This window comes from Panthera tigris, chromosome B3 (genome assembly GCF_018350195.1).
Source record: "Panthera tigris isolate Pti1 chromosome B3, P.tigris_Pti1_mat1.1, whole genome shotgun sequence".
NCBI classification, from domain to species: domain Eukaryota; kingdom Metazoa; phylum Chordata; class Mammalia; order Carnivora; family Felidae; genus Panthera; species Panthera tigris.
This window is the reverse complement of record NC_056665.1, coordinates 111,569,831-111,575,830: the sequence shown is the minus strand read 5'-3', so window position 1 is coordinate 111,575,830 and position 6,000 is coordinate 111,569,831. Positions and strand designations below refer to the sequence as shown.

Genomic DNA, 6,000 nt, shown 5'->3' with positions numbered 1-6,000 from the left:
ATTAGATCTCTATGGCTAATTTACTATTCATTGCAAGTTTGTACCCTTCAACAATATCAATTTTATTCCCCCACCCCCCTCCCCTGGTAACTATCATTTTGCTCTCTGTTTTTTCCTGAATTTGACTTTCTTAGATTCCACACAAAACTGGTATCATATAGTACTTGTCTTTCTCTTTCTGACTTATCTGACATTATTTCACAATGTGCTCAAGGTCTATCCATGTTGCCGCAAGCGGCAAGATACCTTCCTTTTTCATGGTTGAACGATATTCCATTGTATCTATTTACCACGTCTTTGTAATCCCTTCATGCACTGATGGGCATTTAGGTTGTTTTAATATCTTGACTATTGTGAATAATGCTGCAGTAAATATGAGGGTGCGCATATCTCTTCAAAATCCTGTTTTCATTTCCTATGGGTATATACCAAGAAATGGAATCTAGATCATATGATAGATCTTTGGTGGAATGTAAATTGACCCAACCAATATGGAAAACAATATGAAGGTTACCTTGGACACTTTGTATCCCTTTACCACTGTACCAAGCCTCATTATTGTCTATGTTCACCAGCTGTGTTGTTTATAACTGAACCCCAGAATTTGAGACTTCACCACAGCAACTTTTCACCCTTTATGTAAATCATGGAATACACATGGATATATTGGAGAAGGTGGCATAACCGAACTCAGCCAGTTCCAACTCAAGCAATCCACATGGGATAAGAGTAAGAAATGTTTGCTTAAGTGTATAAAGGTATAAGGCTAAGATCTTTTGAAAAGGGCATCTGGACCACTTAAGTCTTACTTTTTCTAGGACACTGGTTTTATGGACACTGACAATGTTTGCCTTTATGGCTTTTTTTTTTCTAAGTGTCATGGATAACCAGCCCACATTTGTATAGTCATAGTTTTCCTTTACTCATGTCAATTAAATCAAAGGTGTGACAGCAATGTTTTGCTGGCAAAGGTGTCAGAATTTTAGGTAAGATTTAACTTCATGAATTCTAGAACTTTTATATTAATAACCCAAAGGGAGTGTTTTTTTTTTGACAGAAATTGATGAGGCTTGTAAAAATCACCGGGAGAGAAGACTCAGTGTTCCTTGATACCCCTCCTATATCTCCTGGATGATTCATGAATCTGTCAGTGGAATCCAGTTTATTTGCTCTAAATGAAGTTATCAATCTGTCTTTCTTTGGTCCCCAAGCATATCATGTATTGTAATAGAAATTACAGTGTTGCACAATCACAACACTATTGTTACTTGTCAAGGGTGACATGAGCATGATTCCTATGGGTCTGGCCTTGTGGCCAACATGTCTTCCACTCCATGCCTTTGCATTGGCTGTACTGGTTTGTTCTCACCTGATTGATTTCTGGAGAGCTGGCTTTAGAGAGATGCTGTATTCCTCATGCCCTGTATGTAGACTGGGCTGAACTGGGCTCTAAGAAGCCACAGACTGGAACATCCATTGTTATTGCTTCTTTTGGATACTCTGTATCCAGATTCTACTGGCTCAGCCTAGAAGATATTTCTTCAACAGAGGAATTGCAGGCCACTGTGAAAGCCATTTAACTAGCATGGGAGAGCAGAATGTCTTCCTCTGACATCCACATCCCTAGGATAGATGGTCTGAGAAATGCATGCACCTTGTCCTACTATCTATAGTGTCATTTCCACATATACCTCTGTTTGTATGGTGTGGTAACAAAAGCTTTGAATTAAGATCAATGTGGTTGGTTCAAGTTCCAGTTTTACCACTTATCTTGCGACTCTGGGAAAATGACTTTCTTCTTTATGATATACAATGTCCTCATCAGTAAAAAACAGGGCAATAATACTTTCCTCACAGTCCTGAGTGAACCTGAGAAGAATCTGGAACATGATACAGACTCAATAAATATTCATTTCCTGTTCTCTGAGAGATTTTTAAGGTCTAAGTTAGAGTCCCCATGAAATCCCAATGCCAGATAATCGCACAGGGCAGTAGAACTAGATAGGACCTTGCAACTCAAATTTTATCTTTTTTGGTGTTGTGAACATTGAAGGGCTGATTTGTCCAATCCTGGGCACGGGTGATGATAGAACAGAGAACATACTTGCTGATCAAAGCACCCTGAGGGAAAGTCTGTGCCTAATCCATCTATAGTTCTCTAGAAGGCACAGCATGGTGCCTACCATTGAGGAGGCCCTAGGTAACTATTTATGAATTAACTTCAGAATAATCTGTGTTTGAAATCTTAGACTGTAATGTGACAATGTTTTTATTTGAATTTACTTGTCCACACAGAGACACAATCACAGCGGAACAGTAGTCCTCTGGGTGATTAAAATGATATTTTTTTACATGGAATGATGGTTTATGGTTAAAGTGGCCTCACAAACAAAATCTGGTTAATCCCTATCCCTACCCAACCCTGAGAGGCTGTCCATAACTTGATTCTATCAACAAAGAAAGGTAGCCTGGGCAAGATGAAATGGTAAGACCAATGTCTCCTGTTGAGGGTAGTGAAATGGGACCCTATTGCTATAGCAAACTCACACTGAGTATTGTTCTTAAAATCCTAATAGACCAGTGGTTCTCAACTGGGGTGCGAACCCCAGCTGCAGTGTCACCTGGGTGTCATTTGCAATTACCCAGAGATATTTATAGTTGTCACACTGCAGGGTGAAGTGCTCTTGGTATCTAGTGGAGAGAAGTCAGGGATGCCTCTAAACATTCTGCAATTCGGGGCGCCTGGGTGGCTCAGTCAGTTAAGCGTCTGACTTCAGCTCAGGTCACGATCTCACGGTCCGTGAGTTCGAGCCCCGCGTCGGGCTCTGGGCTGAGGCTCAGAGCCTGGAGCCTGCTTCTGATTCTGTGTCTCCCTCTCTCTCTGCCCCTCCCCCGTTCATGCGCTGTCTCTCTCTGTCTTAAAAATAAATAAACGTTAAAAAAAAAAATTAAAAAAACCCCAACATTCTGCAATCCACAGAACAGCCCCCACAACAAAGAATTATCTTGCCAAAAACGTCAACAGTGCCAAACTTGAGGAACTGCAATAGACCCAAAAGTAACTTTGCCAAAGATGAGTGAAAAATGTCTCCCAAGTTTTCTGAGTTCCCTTGAAGAGAGTTGTATTCTAAGTATGTGCTAAGCTACTGAAAAAAATATAATGTTCCTGTTGGCAGAAATGTCATTTGCTTCTATAGCCTTGGGAAAGTTCTTGCTTTTATGTTTTGTCTTCTTTTTTGTTCACGAACTCTTGTTCTTGTTCCCCCTTTTGTGGGGACAAAAATGAACTCCTGTGGTCCCTTCATTTTTTTTTGTATCTCCCCACAACACTGGATACACGACTCCCTAAGGACTCAGTACTTATTATTAATGATAATCATAAAAATGAGAATTTATTGAGCACTTATTATGTGTCAGGCAATTATCTAAGCATTTTATATCTATCATATTGTTCTAATCCCTCAACCACCTATGAAACGTGTACTATGACATCTATATTTTACAGATTTGGGAACTGGGGCATCAGGAGTCTAAAAAGCTTGCACACAGAATTAGTAAGCAGTGGCACTGAGATTCATAGCTGGGCTCTGGAGTTTCGGTGTGTAACTGTTTAGACATACAATTTCATGTGCTTGGACAACTTTTAAGACTGTAGTCAGCTTTAAAACCCTGGGTGGTTTTGGTAACCATTAACCATAACCATTAGCCAAAACCCTGGAGAAAGGATCAAGCCCCGGTGACCTCATTTCTAGTGTGCTCTAGGGCTTTCTGCAGGGCAGGAATGAGGCAGGTAGGGGAAAAGGGTATGGAGCTCCTATGGAAAGAACCTGAAGTAGAATCAGGAAAGCTGAGAACTGTACAAATGAACTCTTCCCTGGATGTCCTCTTTTCTCCATTCTTCTCTAGGGTAAACAACAACAACAACAACAACAACAACAACAACAACACGCAAAGGAGAAAGCAACAAAACCCCAGAGCAAATGCCCACACTGTGAGTCTTTCAGCTCGGTCCACTCTTGTCCCTGGAAGATGTGTCTGCTGCTGCCTCTGATCTGTGTGGTCACTGTTTTGTACACTTGAGCTGCAGTGGCTGTGACATATCTCAGCAGAACTCTCCACAGCTGATTCTTGTGCAGGTAGGGCTTGATTAATGATTTTTGCCTCTTGCTATTCATTAAAGGCTGTTTGCACTGAATGTACTATCAGGTTTTGCAGGATACACTCATGCTGAAGAAAGAACAGATCAGACACTTGGGAGGCACTAATTAGAAATGCCCAGAAGAGGTACTGTGGACACTTGTCTCACTTCTTCTTTCATTCAGTCAGTCCCATATTCATTCATGCATTCCTTTACCAAACACGCATCAAGTCCTGTGTGCCTGGACTTGTGTAGTTCCTGAGAAAACAAAGATAATAAAGGCATTGACAGGAAACACGTACATGCCAAGGAATGGTTGCCATCTAAGAATGTGATTGGTCTAATGAAGGCCGGAGAATGCAAATATTCTTGAGCACAGGCTACCGGCTTCATATCTTGACATGGTCACTACTCAGGTGAGCTTGGGCGAGTTATTTAATCACTGTGTACCTCAGTTTCCTCATTATAAATAGGAATAAATATTATTCCTATAAAATAGGATTCTTTTAAATTTTAAAATATTTTATTATGTGATCATTTAAATTGTAAAAGTGCTTTAATGATGCCTCATACATTATATGCGCTCAGTAAAGTTTATTGATTGATTGATTGATTGATTATTCAATGTATATTGAATGAAAATTAGTGTCATCATGTATTGAATACAGTGAAAACAGAGGTGAAAGAGAACCTAATACTGTCCAGGGAGTCAGAAATGTTTCAGAGAAGGTAGCATGTGGGTCAAGACTTGAAGAGGAAGCAGTGGATTGCCAGGAAGACTAGCCAAGTGAGGGCATTCCAGACAAAGAAGACAACATAGGTGAGAGCAAAGAGGCATGGGGGAGGTGGTGTATTTGCGACACCAGTTGTGGTTTGGAATGTCATGTCAGAGAGTATGGTGGGGGAGAGGCTGGGGAGGAGAAAGGGCAGGGAAACAGGGACCCATTTATATACCATGATGGGGTTTGAGATCTGTCCTGTGGGGAATTTAAAGTCATTGAGTGATTCTGATCAGGGATGACACAAAAATGCTCTCAGATCACCGGGCAGCATTGGGAGGATAAGAGGAGAAGGAAAGAAATAGAAGCAGAGAGACCAACCAGAAGACTCCCAGGCACTGGCAAGAGATGATGATGAGTGTGCTGAGGCACCAGCAAAGGCCAGGAGAGAGGGAACCAACTGAGGGATTTGCGGAGGCAGAACTAGTAAGAGCTGATCCGATGTGAGGGCTGAGAGAAGAAGAAACTTGAACGACTCCCAACAACAGGGCAGATGAGGTGGTGCCATTCCTAAGACGAGAAAGTTGGGGGAGGATCAGTGAGGTGGGTGTTAAAGTGAAGATGTTCAGTGGGGAGTTGAATTCATTGGCAGTCAAGGTTCCTCTGGAGACTGTAGAGGAAAGAGAGGCAAAGGCCGAGCTCTAGGGGATACATTTTGAAAGCAAGAAAATGTCCCCCAAGTCAACACCACAGCAGAGTGAAGTAACAGAGGACCCCAACATTTCTCATTAGGTTTTTCAGCAGGTAGTGTTTATAAACTTGGTGAGAGGTTTTTAGGTGTGAGACCAGCAGCCAGACTGCAGTGGGTGACAAGGTGAAAACTAGGCAAGAACAACTTTTAGAAATCTGATTGCAAGGGGAAATTACTGGATTTTTTTGAAATATGTTTTTAAAAGATATCTATAAATCTAAAGTGCCCAACAGGGAAATCTCTGGAATGGCTTGCTGTGATAAAGAACAGAATACTAACAAGTAGGAAGCTCTGGTGTAGAGACAATTTCGAAAATGAATCTATGTTAAGTTAGGGCAATTTTATAAAGGAGAAGCATATTTTAGAAGCTGTTTACGTGTTCCATAAGCTCT

General features: G+C 41.2%; 1 long non-coding RNA gene across 1 annotated transcript in view; it reads left to right on the top strand.

Moving 5' to 3' along the window:
* The first annotated feature begins 3,913 nt into the window (after positions 1 to 3,913).
* The window catches only part of LOC122239635, a 31,511-nt gene continuing 29,424 nt past the window's right edge, over positions 3,914 to 6,000 (top strand). Inside the window, exon 1 of the long non-coding RNA XR_006218930.1 lies at positions 3,914 to 4,136. This is a non-coding gene — a long non-coding RNA (uncharacterized LOC122239635). The remainder of the gene's footprint in view (positions 4,137 to 6,000) is intronic.